The sequence below is a fragment of the Ambystoma mexicanum genome, chromosome 1p (genome assembly GCF_040938575.1).
Source record: "Ambystoma mexicanum isolate Mex_15411 chromosome 1p, UKY_AmexF1_1, whole genome shotgun sequence".
Classification (NCBI taxonomy): domain Eukaryota; kingdom Metazoa; phylum Chordata; class Amphibia; order Caudata; family Ambystomatidae; genus Ambystoma; species Ambystoma mexicanum.
In genome coordinates this window covers 17,238,909-17,252,741 of record NC_090921.1, presented here as the reverse complement: position 1 = coordinate 17,252,741, position 13,833 = coordinate 17,238,909, and positions in this window count along the sequence as shown.

Here is a 13,833-nt window from a genome sequence, read left to right as displayed (position 1 = left end):
TCCAAGGACTCTTCATATCCCCCCAAGGGCTCTTCCCCCAAAGACTCTTAATATCCCTCCCAAGGACTCTTCATTTCCCTCTCAAGGACTCCTCATATCCCTCCTAAGGGCTCTTCATATCCCCCCAAGCACTCTTCATATCCCTCTCAAGGACTCTTCATATCCCTCTCAAGGACTCTTAATATCCCTCCCAAGGACTCTTCATTTCCCTCTCAAGGACTCTTCATATCCCTCCCAAGGACTCTTCATATCCCTCCCAAAGGCTCTTCATATCCCTCCCAAGGACTCTTCATATCCCTCCCAAGGACTCTTCATTTCCCTCTCAAGGACTCTTCATATCCCTCCCAAGGACTCTTCATATCCCTCCCAAGGACTCTTCATATCCCCCCAAGGACTCTTTCCCCAAGGACTCTTAATATCCCTCTCAAGGACTCTTTATTTCCCTCTCAAGGACTCTTCATATCCCCCAAGGACTCTTCATATCCCCCCAAGGACTCTTCATAACCCTCCCAAGGGCTCTTCATATCCCCCCAAGGACTCTTCATATCCCTCTCAAGGACTCTTAATATCCATCCCAAGGCTCTTGTTATCCCTCCCAAGGACTCTTCATATCCCTCCCAAGGACTCTTCATATCCTCCCAAGGGCTCTTCATTTCCCTCCCAAGGGCTCTTCATATCCCCCCAAGGACTCTTCATTTCCCTCTCAAGGACTCTTAATATCCCTCCCAAGGACTCTTCATATCCCTCCCAAGGACTCTTCATATCCTCCCAAGGGCTCTTCATATCCCTCCCAAGGGCTCTTCATATACCCCCAAGGACTCTTCATATCCCGCCCAAGGATTCTTCATATCCCTCCCAAGGATTCTTAATATCCCTCCCAAGGACTCTTCATATCCCTCCTAAGGATTCTTCATATCCCTCCCAAGCACTCTTCATATCCGCCCAAGGACTCTTCATATCCCTCTCAAGGACTCTTCATATCCCTCCCAAGGACTCTTCATATCCCTTCCAAGGGCTCTTCATATCCCTCCCAAGGACTCTTCATATCCCTCCCAAGGACTCTTCATATCCCTCTCAAGGACTCTTAATATCCCTCCCAAGGACTCTTCATTTCCCTCCCAAGGACTCTTCATTTCCATCTCAAGGACTCTTCATATCCCTCCCAAGGACTATTCATATCCCCCCAAGGACTCTTAATATCCCTCCCAAGGACTCTTCATATCCGTCTCAAGGACTCTTCCCCCAAGGACTCTTCATATCCCTGCCAAGGACTCTTCATATCCCTCCCAAGGACTCTTCATATCCCTCCCAAGGACTCTTCATATCCCTCCCAAGGACTCTTCATATCCCCCCAAGGACTCTTTCCCCAAGGACTCTTAATATCCCTCCCAAGGACTCTTTATTTCCCTCTCAAGGACTCTTCATATCCCCCCAAGGAATCTTCATATCCCCCCAAAGGACTCTTCATAACCCTCCCAAGGACTCTTCAAATCCCCCCAAGGACTCTTCATATCCCTCTCAAGGACTCTTAATATCCCTCCCAAGGACTCTTCATATCCATCCCGAGGCTCTTGTTATCCCTCCCAAGGACTCTTCATATCCCTCCCAAGGACTCTTCATATCCTCCCAAGGGCTCTTCATTTCCCTCCCAAGGGCTCTTCATATCCCCCCAAGGACTCTTCGTATCCCTCTCAAGGACTCTTAATAACCCTCCCAAGGACTCTTCATATCCCCCCAAGGACTCTTCCCCCAAGGACTCTTAATATCCCTCCCAAGGACTCTTCATTTCCCTCTCAAGGACTCCTCATATCCCTCCTAAGGGCTCTTCATATCCCCCCAAGCACTCTTCATATCCCTCTCAAGGACTCTTCATATCTCTCCCAAGGACTCTTCATATCCCTCCCAAAGCCTCTTCATATCCCTCCCAAGGACTCTTCATATCCCTCCCAAGGACTCTTCATATCCCTCTCAAGGACTCTTAATATCCCTCCCAAGGACTCTTCATTTTCCTCCCAAGGACTCTTCATTTCCCTCTCAAGGACTCTTCATATCCCTTCCAAGGACTCTTCATATCCCCCCAAGGACTCTTCCCCCAAAGACTCTTAATATCCCTCCCAAGGACTCTTCATTTCCCTCTCAAGGACTCCTCATATCCCTCCTAAGGGCTCTTCATATCCCCCCAAGCACTCTTCATATCCCTCTCAAGGACTCTTCATATCTCTCCCAAGGACTTTTTATATCCCTCCCAAAGGCTCTTCATATCCCTCCCAAGGACTCTTCATATCCCTCCCAAGGACTCTTCATATCCCTCTCAAGGACTCTTAATATCCCTCCCAAAGGCTCTTCATATCCCTCCCAAGGACTATTCATTTCCCTCTCAAGGACTCTTCATATCCCTCCCAAGGACTCTTCATATCCCTCCCAAGGACTCTTCATATCCCCCCAAGGACTCTTTCCCCAAGGACTCTTAATATCCCTCCCAAGGACTCTTTATTTCCCTCTCAAGGACTCTTCATATCCCCCAAGGACTCTTCATATCCCCCCAAGGACTCTTCATAACCCTCCCAAGGGCTCTTCATATCCCCCCAAGGACTCTTTATATCCCTCTCAAGGACTCTTAATATCCCTCCCAAGGACTCTTCATATCCATCCCAAGGCTCTTGTTATCCCTCCCAAGGACTCTTCATATCCCTCCCAAGGACTCTTCATATCCTCCAAAGGGCTCTTCATTTCCCTCCCAAGGGCTCTTCATATCCCCCCAAGGACTCTTCATTTCCCTCTCAAGGACTCTTAATATCCCTCCCAAGGACTCTTCATATCCCTCCCAAGGGCTCTTCATATACCCCCAAGGGATCTTCATATCCCGCCCAAGGATTCTTCATATCCCTCCCAAGGATTCTTAATATCCCTCCCAAGGACTCTTCATATCCCTCCTAAGGATTCTTCATATCCCTCCCAAGGACTCTTCATATCCGCCCAAGGACTCTTCATATCCCTCTCAAGGACTCTTCATATCCCTCCCAAGGACTCTTCATATCCCTCCCAAGGGCTCTTCATATCCCTCCCAAGGACTCTTCATATACCTCCCAAGGACTCTTAATATCCCTCCCAAGGACTCTTCATATCCATCCCAAGGCTCTTGTTATCCCTCCCAAGGACTCTTCATATCCCTCCCAAGGACTCTTCATATCCATCCCGAGGCTCTTGTTATCCCTCCCAAGGACTCTTCATATCCCTCCCAAGGACTCTTCATATCCTCCCAAGGGCTCTTCATTTCCCTCCCAAGGGCTCTTCATATCCCCCCAAGGACTCTTCATATCCCTCTCAAGGACTCTTAATAACCCTCCCAAGGACTCTTCATATCCCCCCAAGGACTCTTCCCCCAAGGACTCTTAATATCCCTCCCAAGGACTCTTCATTTCCCTCTCAAGGACTCCTCATATCCCTCCTAAGGGCTCTTCATATCCCCCCAAGCACTCTTCATATCCCTCTCAAGGACTCTTCATATCTCTCCCAAGGACTCTTCATATCCCTCCCAAAGCCTCTTCATATCCCTCCCAAGGACTCTTCATATCCCTCCCAAGGACTCTTCATATCCCTCTCAAGGACTCTTAATATCCCTCCCAAGGACTCTTCATTTTCCTCCCAAGGACTCTTCATTTCCCTCTCAAGGACTCTTCATATCCCTTCCAAGGACTCTTCATATCCCCCCAAGGACTCTTCCCCCAAAGACTCTTAATATCCCTCCCAAGGACTCTTCATTTCCCTCTCAAGGACTCCTCATATCCCTCCTAAGGGCTCTTCATATCCCCCCAAGCACTCTTCATATCCCTCTCAAGGACTCTTCATATCTCTCCCAAGGACTCTTTATATCCCTCCCAAAGGCTCTTCATATCCCTCCCAAGGACTCTTCATATCCCTCCCAAGGACTCTTCATATCCCTCTCAAGGACTCTTAATATCCCTCCCAAAGGCTCTTCATATCCCTCCCAAGGACTCTTCATTTCCCTCTCAAGGACTCTTCATATCCCTCCCAAGGACTCTTCATATCCCTCCCAAGGACTCTTCATATCCCCCCAAGGACTCTTTCCCCAAGGACTCTTAATATCCCTCCCAAGGAATCTTTATTTCCCTCTCAAGGACTCTTCATATCCCCCAAGGACTCTTCATATCCCCCCAAGGACTCTTCATAACCCTCCCAAGGGCTCTTCATATCCCCCCAAGGACTCTTTATATCCCTCTCAAGGACTCTTAATATCCCTCCCAAGGACTCTTCATATCCATCCCAAGGCTCTTGTTATCCCTCCCAAGGACTCTTCATATCCCTCCCAAGGACTCTTCATATCCTCCAAAGGGCTCTTCATTTCCCTCCCAAGGGCTCTTCATATCCCCCCAAGGACTCTTCATTTCCCTCTCAAGGACTCTTAATATCCCTCCCAAGGACTCTTCATATCCCTCCCAAGGGCTCTTCATATACCCCCAAGGGATCTTCATATCCCGCCCAAGGATTCTTCATATCCCTCCCAAGGATTCTTAATATCCCTCCCAAGGACTCTTCATATCCCTCCTAAGGATTCTTCATATCCCTCCCAAGGACTCTTCATATCCGCCCAAGGACTCTTCATATCCCTCTCAAGGACTCTTCATATCCCTCCCAAGGACTCTTCATATCCCTCCCAAGGGCTCTTCATATCCCTCCCAAGGACTCTTCATATACCTCCCAAGGACTCTTAATATCCCTCCCAAGGACTCTTCATATCCATCCCAAGGCTCTTGTTATCCCTCCCAAGGACTCTTCATATCCCTCCCAAGGACTCTTCATATCCTCCCAAGGACTCTTCATTTCCCTCCCAAGGGCTCTTCATATCCCCCCAAGGACTCTTCATATCCCTCTCAAGGATCCTTAATATCCCTCCCAAGGACTCTTAATATCCCTCCCAAGGACTCTTCATATCCCTCCCAAGGACTCTTCATATCCCCCAAGGACTCTTCATATCCCTCTCAAGGACTCTTAATATCCCTCCCAAGGACTCTTCATATCCGTCCAAGGACTCTTCATATCCCCCCAAGGACTCTTCATATCCCTCTCAAGGACTCTTCATATCCTCCCAAGGACTCTTCATTTCCCTCCCAAGGACTCTTCATATCCCCCCAAGGACTCTTCATATCCCTCTCAAGGACTCTTAATATCCCTCCCAAGGACTCTTAATATCCCTCCCAAGGACTCTTCATATCCCTCCCAAGGACTCTTCATATCCCTCCCAAGGGCTCTTCATATACCCCCAAGGACTCTTCATATCCCGCCTAAGGATTCTTCATATCCCTCCCAAGGATTATTCATATCCCTCCCAAGGACTCTTCATATCCCTCTCAAGGACTCTTAATATCCCTCCCAAGGACTCTTCATATCCCTCCCAAGGGCTCTTCATATATCCCCAAGGACTCTTCATATCCCGCCCAAGGATTCTTCATATCCCTCCCAAGGACTCTTCATATCCGCCCAAGGACTCTTCATATCCCTCTCAAGGACTCTTAATATCCCTCCCAAGGACTCTTCATATCCCTCACAATGGCTCTTCATATACCCCCAAGGACTCTTCATATCCCGCCCAAGGATTCTTCATATCCCTCCCAAGGACTCTTCATATCCGTCCAAGGACTCTTCATATCCCCCCAAGGACTCTTCATATCCCTCTCAAGGACTCTTCATATCCCTACCAAGGACTCTTCATATCCTCCCAAGGACTCTTCATTTCCCTCTCAAGGGCTCTTCATATCCCCCAAGGACTCTTCATATCCCTCTCAAGGACTCTTAATATCCCTCCCAAGGACTCTTCATATTCGTCCAAGGACTCTTCATATCCCCCCAAGGACTCTTCATATCCCTCTCAAGGACTCTTCATATCCCTCCCAAGGACTCTTAATATCCCTCCCAAGGACTCTTCATATCCCTCCCAAGGACTCTTCATATCCCTCCCAAGGACTCTTCATATCCTCCCAAGGACTCTTCATTTCCCTCTCAAGGGCTCTTCATATCCCCCAAGGACTCTTCATATCCCTCTCAAGGACTCTTAATATCCCTCCCAAGGACTCTTCATATCCCTCCCAAGGACTCTTCATATCCCCCCAAGGACTCTTCATATCCCTCTCAAGGATTCTTAATATCCCCCCCAAGGACTCTTAATATCCCTCCCAACGACTCTTCATATCCCACCAAGGACTCTTCATATCCCTCTCAAGGACTCTTAATATCCCTCCCAAGGACTCTTCATATCCCTCCCAAGGACTCTTCATATTCCTCTCAAGGACTCTTAATATCCCTCCCAAGGACTCTTCATTTCCCTCCCAAGGACTCTTCATTTCCCTCTCAAGGACTCTTCATATCCCTCCCAAGGACTCTTCATATCCCCCCAAGGACTCTTCCCCTAAGGACTCTTAATATCCCTCCCAAGGACTCTTCATTTCCCTCTCAAGGACTCTTCATATCCCCCCAAGGCCTCTTCATATCCCCCCAAGGTCTCTTCATAACCCTCCCAAGGACTCTTCCTATCCCCCCAAGGACTCTTCATATCCCTCTCAAGGACTCTTAATATCCCTCCCAAGGACTCTTCATATCCATCCCAAGGCTCTTGTTATCCCTCCCAAGGACTCTTCATATCCCTCCCAAGGACTCTTCATATCCTCCCAAGGACTCTTCATTTCCCTCCCAAGGACTCTTCATATCCCCCCGAGGACTCTTCATATCCCTCTCAAGGACTCTTAATATCCCTGCCAAGGACTCTTCATATCCCTCCCAAGGACTCTTCATATCCCTACCAAGGGCTCTTCATATCCCTCCCAAGGACTCTTCATATCCTCCCAAGGACTCTTCATTTCCCTCCCAAGGACTCTTCATATCCCCCCAAGGACTCTTCATTTCCCTCTCAAGGACTCTTAATATCCCTCCCAAGGACTCTTCATATCCCTCCCAAGGACTCTTCATATCCCTCCCAAGGGCTCTTCATATCCCTCTCAAGGACTCTTAATATCCCTCCCAAGGACTCTTCATATCCCTCCCAAGGACTCTTCATATCCCTCCCAAGGGCTCTTCATATACCCCCAATGACTCTTCATATCCCGCCCAAGGATTCTTCATATCCCTCCCAAGGATTCTTCATATCCCTCCCAAGGACTCTTCATATCCCTCTCAAGGACTCTTAATATCCCTCCGAAGGACTCTTCATTTCCCTCCCAAGGGCTCTTCATATCCCCCCAAGGACTCTTCATTTCCCTCTCAAGGACTCTTAATATCCCTCCCAAGGACTCTTCATATCCCTCCCAAGGGCTCTTCATATACCCCCAAGGGATCTTCATATCCCGCCCAAGGATTCTTCATATCCCTCCCAAGGATTCTTAATATCCCTCCCAAGGACTCTTCATATCCCTCCTAAGGATTCTTCATATCCCTCCCAAGGACTCTTCATATCCGCCCAAGGACTCTTCATATCCCTCTCAAGGACTCTTCATATCCCTCCCAAGGACTCTTCATATCCCTCCCAAGGGCTCTTCATATCCCTCCCAAGGACTCTTCATATACCTCCCAAGGACTCTTAATATCCCTCCCAAGGACTCTTCATATCCATCCCAAGGCTCTTGTTATCCCTCCCAAGGACTCTTCATATCCCTCCCAAGGACTCTTCATATCCTCCCAAGGACTCTTCATTTCCCTCCCAAGGGCTCTTCATATCCCCCCAAGGACTCTTCATATCCCTCTCAAGGATCCTTAATATCCCTCCCAAGGACTCTTAATATCCCTCCCAAGGACTCTTCATATCCCTCCCAAGGACTCTTCATATCCCTCCCAAGGGCTCTTCATATACCCCCAAGGACTCTTCATATCCCGCCCAAGGATTCTTCATATCCCTCCCAAGGATTCTTCATATCCCTCCCAAGGACACTTCATATCCCTCTCAAGGACTCTTAATATCCCTCCCAAGGACTCTTCATATCCCTCCCAAGGGCTCTTCATATATCCCCAAGGACTCTTCATATCCCTCCCAAGGACTCTTCATATCCTCCCAAGGACTCTTAATTTCCCTCGCAAGGGCTCTTCATATCCCCCAAGGACTCTTCATATCCCTCTCAAGGACTCTTAATATCCCTCCCAAGGACTCTTCATATCCGTCCAAGGACTCTTCATATCCCCCCAAGGACTCTTCATATCCCTCTCAAGGACTCTTCATATCCTCCCAAGGACTCTTCATTTCCCTCCCAAGGACTCTTCATATCCCCCCAAGGACTCTTCATATCCCTCTCAAGGACTCTTAATATCCCTCCCAAGGACTCTTAATATCCCTCCCAAGGACTCTTCATATCCCTCCCAAGGACTCTTCATATCCCTCCCAAGGGCTCTTCATATACCCCCAAGGACTCTTCATATCCCGCCTAAGGATTCTTCATATCCCTCCCAAGGATTATTCATATCCCTCCCAAGGACTCTTCATATCCCTCTCAAGGACTCTTAATATCCCTCCCAAGGACTCTTCATATCCCTCCCAAGGGCTCTTCATATATCCCCAAGGACTCTTCATATCCCGCCCAAGGATTCTTCATATCCCTCCCAAGGACTCTTCATATCCGCCCAAGGACTCTTCATATCCCTCTCAAGGACTCTTAATATCCCTCCCAAGGACTCTTCATATCCCTCACAATGGCTCTTCATATACCCCCAAGGACTCTTCATATCCCGCCCAAGGATTCTTCATATCCCTCCCAAGGACTCTTCATATCCGTCCAAGGACTCTTCATATCCCCCCAAGGACTCTTCATATCCCTCTCAAGGACTCTTCATATCCCTACCAAGGACTCTTCATATCCTCCCAAGGACTCTTCATTTCCCTCTCAAGGGCTCTTCATATCCCCCAAGGACTCTTCATATCCCTCTCAAGGACTCTTAATATCCCTCCCAAGGACTCTTCATATTCGTCCAAGGACTCTTCATATCCCCCCAAGGACTCTTCATATCCCTCTCAAGGACTCTTCATATCCCTCCCAAGGACTCTTAATATCCCTCCCAAGGACTCTTCATATCCCTCCCAAGGACTCTTCATATCCCTCCCAAGGACCCTTCATATCCTCCCAAGGACTCTTCATTTCCCTCTCAAGGGCTCTTCATATCCCCCAAGGACTCTTCATATCCCTCTCAAGGACTCTTAATATCCCTCCCAAGGACTCTTCATATCCCTCCCAAGGACTCTTCATATCCCCCCAAGGACTCTTCATATCCCTCTCAAGGATTCTTAATATCCCCCCCAAGGACTCTTAATATCCCTCCCAACGACTCTTCATATCCCACCAAGGACTCTTCATATCCCTCTCAAGGACTCTTAATATCCCTCCCAAGGACTCTTCATATCCCTCCCAAGGACTCTTCATATTCCTCTCAAGGACTCTTAATATCCCTCCCAAGGACTCTTCATTTCCCTCCCAAGGACTCTTCATTTCCCTCTCAAGGACTCTTCATATCCCTCCCAAGGACTCTTCATATCCCCCCAAGGACTCTTCCCCTAAGGACTCTTAATATCCCTCCCAAGGACTCTTCATTTCCCTCTCAAGGACTCTTCATATCCCCCCAAGGACTCTTCATATCCCCCCAAGGTCTCTTCATAACCCTCCCAAGGACTCTTCCTATCCCCCCAAGGACTCTTCATATCCCTCTCAAGGACTCTTAATATCCCTCCCAAGGACTCTTCATATCCATCCCAAGGCTCTTGTTATCCCTCCCAAGGACTCTTCATATCCCTCCCAAGGACTCTTCATATCCTCCCAAGGACTCTTCATTTCCCTCCCAAGGACTCTTCATATCCCCCCGAGGACTCTTCATATCCCTCTCAAGGACTCTTAATATCCCTGCCAAGGACTCTTCATATCCCTCCCAAGGACTCTTCATATCCCTACCAAGGGCTCTTCATATCCCTCCCAAGGACTCTTCATATCCTCCCAAGGACTCTTCATTTCCCTCCCAAGGACTCTTCATATCCCCCCAAGGACTCTTCATTTCCCTCTCAAGGACTCTTAATATCCCTCCCAAGGACTCTTCATATCCCTCCCAAGGACTCTTCATATCCCTCCCAAGGGCTCTTCATATCCCTCTCAAGGACTCTTAATATCCCTCCCAAGGACTCTTCATATCCCTCCCAAGGACTCTTCATATCCCTCCCAAGGGCTCTTCATATACCCCCAATGACTCTTCATATCCCGCCCAAGGATTCTTCATATCCCTCCCAAGGATTCTTCATATCCCTCCCAAGGACTCTTCATATCCCTCTCAAGGACTCTTAATATCCCTCCGAAGGACTCTTCATATCCCCCCAAGGACTCTTCATATCCCGCCCAAGGATTCTTCATATCCGTCCAAGGCCTCTTCATATCCCCCCAAGGACTCTTCATATCCCTCTCAAGGACTCTTCATATCCCTCTCAAGGACTCTTCATATCCCTCCCAAGGACTCTTCATATCCCTCCCAAGGACTCTTCATATCCCTCCCAAGGACTCTTCATATCCCTCTCAAGGACTCTTAATATCCCTCCCAAGGACTCTTCATATCCCTCCCAAGGGCTTTTCATATACCCCCAAGGACTCTTCATATCCCGCCCAAGGATTCTTCATATCCCTCCCAAGGACTCTTCATATCCGCCCAAGGACTCTTCATATCCCTCTCAAGGACTCTTAATATCCCTCCCAAGGACTCTTCATATCCCTCCCAAGGGCTCTTCATATACCCCCAAGGACTCTTCATATCCCGCCCAAGGATTCTTCATATCCCTCCCAAGGACTCTTCATATCCGTCCAAGGACTCTTCATATCCCCCCAAGGACTCTTCATATCCCTCTCAAGGACTCTTCATATCCCTCCCAAGGACTCTTAATATCCCTCCCAAGGACTCTTCATATCCCTCCCAAGGACTCTTCATATCCCTCCCAAGGAATCTTCATATCCTCCCAAGGACTCTTCATTTCCCTCTCAAGGGCTCTTCATACCCCCCCAAGGACTCTTCATATCCCTCTCAAGGACTCTTAATATCCCTCCCAAGGACTCTTCATATCCCTCCCAAGGACTCTTCATATCCCCCCAAGGACTCTTCATATCCCTCTCAAGGACTCTTAATATCCCTCCCAAGGACTCTTAATATCCCTCCCAACGACTCTTCATATCCCACCAAGGACTCTTCATATCCCTCTCAAGGACTCTTAATATCCCTCCCAAGGACTCTTCATATCCCTCTCAAGGACTCTTAATATCCCTCCCAAGGACTCTTCATTTCCCTCTCAAGGACTCTTCATATCCCCCCAAGGACTCTTCATATCCCCCCAAGGACTCTTCATAACCCTCCCAAGGACTCTTTATGTCCCCCCAAGGACTCTTCATATCCCTCTCAAGGACTCTTAATATCCCTCCCAAGGACTCTTCATATCCATCCCAAGGCTCTTGTTATCCCCCCCAAGGACTCTTCATATCCCTCCCAAGGACTCTTCATATCCTCCCAAGGACTCTTCATTTCCCTCCCAAGGGCTCTTCATATCCCCCCCAAGGACTCTTCATATCCCTCCCAAGGACTCTTCATATCCCCCCAAGGACTCTTCCCCTAAGGACTCTTAATATCCCTCCCAAGGACTCTTCATTTCCCTCTCAAGGACTCTTTATATCCCCCCAAGGACTCTTCATATCCCCCCAAGGTCTCTTCATAACCCTCCCAAGGACTCTTCCTATCCCCCCAAGGACTCTTCATATCCCTCTCAAGGACTCTTAATATCCCTCCCAAGGACTCTTCATATCCATCCCAAGGACTCTTCATATCCCTCCCAAGGACTCTTCATATCCCTACCAAGGGCTCTTCATATCCCTCCCAAGGACTCTTCATATCCTCCCAAGGACTCTTCATTTCCCTCCCAAGGACTCTTCATATCCCTCCCAAGGACTCTTCATATCCCTCCCAAGGACTCTTCATATCCCTCCCAAGGGCTCTTCATATCCCTCTCAAGGACTCTTAATATCCCTCCCAAGGACTCTTCATATCCCTCCCAAGGACTCTTCATATCCCTCCCAAGGGCTCTTCATATACCCCCAAGGACTCTTCATATCCCACCCAAGGATTCTTCATATCCCTCCCAAGGATTCTTCATATCCCTCCCAAGGACTCTTCATATCCCTCTCAAGGACTCTTAATATCCCTCCCAAGGACTCTTCATATCCCTCCCAAGGGCTCTTCATATACCCCCAAGGACTCTTCATATCCCGCCCAAGGATTCTTCATATCCGTCCAAGGCCTCTTCATATCCCCCCAAGGACTCTTCATATCCCTCTCAAGGACTCTTCATATCCCTCTCAAGGACTCTTCATATCCCTCCCAAGGACTCTTCATATCCCTCCCAAGGACTCTTCATATCCCTCCCAAGGACTCTTCATATCCCTCTCAAGGACTCTTAATATCCCTCCCAAGGACTCTTCATATCCCTCCCAAGGGCTTTTCATATACCCCCAAGGACTCTTCATATCCCGCCCAAGGATTCTTCATATCCCTCCCAAGGACTCTTCATATCCGCCCAAGGACTCTTCATATCCCTCTCAAGGACTCTTAATATCCCTCCCAAGGACTCTTCATATCCCTCCCAAGGGCTCTTCATATACCCCCAAGGACTCTTCATATCCCGCCCAAGGATTCTTCATATCCCTCCCAAGGACTCTTCATATCCGTCCAAGGACTCTTCATATCCCCCCAAGGACTCTTCATATCCCTCTCAAGGACTCTTCATATCCCTCCCAAGGACTCTTAATATCCCTCCCAAGGACTCTTCATATCCCTCCCAAGGACTCTTCATATCCCTCCCAAGGACTCTTCATATCCTCCCAAGGACTCTTCATTTCCCTCTCAAGGGCTCTTCATATCCCCCCAAGGACTCTTCATATCCCTCTCAAGGACTCTTAATATCCCTCCCAAGGACTCTTCATATCCCTCCCAAGGACTCTTCATATCCCCCCAAGGACTCTTCATATCCCTCTCAAGGACTCTTAATATCCCTCCCAAGGACTCTTAATATCCCTCCCAACGACTCTTCATATCCCACCAAGGACTCTTCATATCCCTCTCAAGGACTCTTAATATCCCTCCCAAGGACTCTTCATATCCCTCTCAAGGACTCTTAATATCCCTCCCAAGGACTCTTCATTTCCCTCTCAAGGACTCTTCATATCCCCCCAAGGACTCTTCATATCCCCCCAAGGACTCTTCATAACCCTCCCAATGACTCTTAATATCCCTCCCAAGGACTCTTCATATCCCTCCCAAAGACTCTTCATATCCTCCCAAGGACTCTTCATTTCCCTCCCAAGGGCTCTTCATATCCCCCCAAGGACTCTTCATATCCCTCCCAAGGACTCTTCATATACCCCCAAGGACTCTTCATATCCCTCTCAAGGACTCTTAATATCCCTCCCAAGGACTCTTCATATCCCTCCCAAGGACTCTTCATATCCCCCCAAGGACTCTTCATATCCCTCTCAAGGACTCTTAATATCCCTCCCAAGGACTCTTAATATCCCTCCCAACGACTCTTCATATCCCACCAAGGACTCTTCATATCCCTCTCAAGGACTCTTAATATCCCTCCCAAGGACTCTTCATATCCCTCTCAAGGACTCTTAATATCCCTCCCAAGGACTCTTCATTTCCCTCTCAAGGACTCTTCATATCCCCCCAAGGACTCTTCATATCCCCCCAAGGACTCTTCATAACCCTCCCAATGACTCTTAATATCCCTCCCAAGGACTCTTCATATCCCTCCCAAGGACTCTTCAT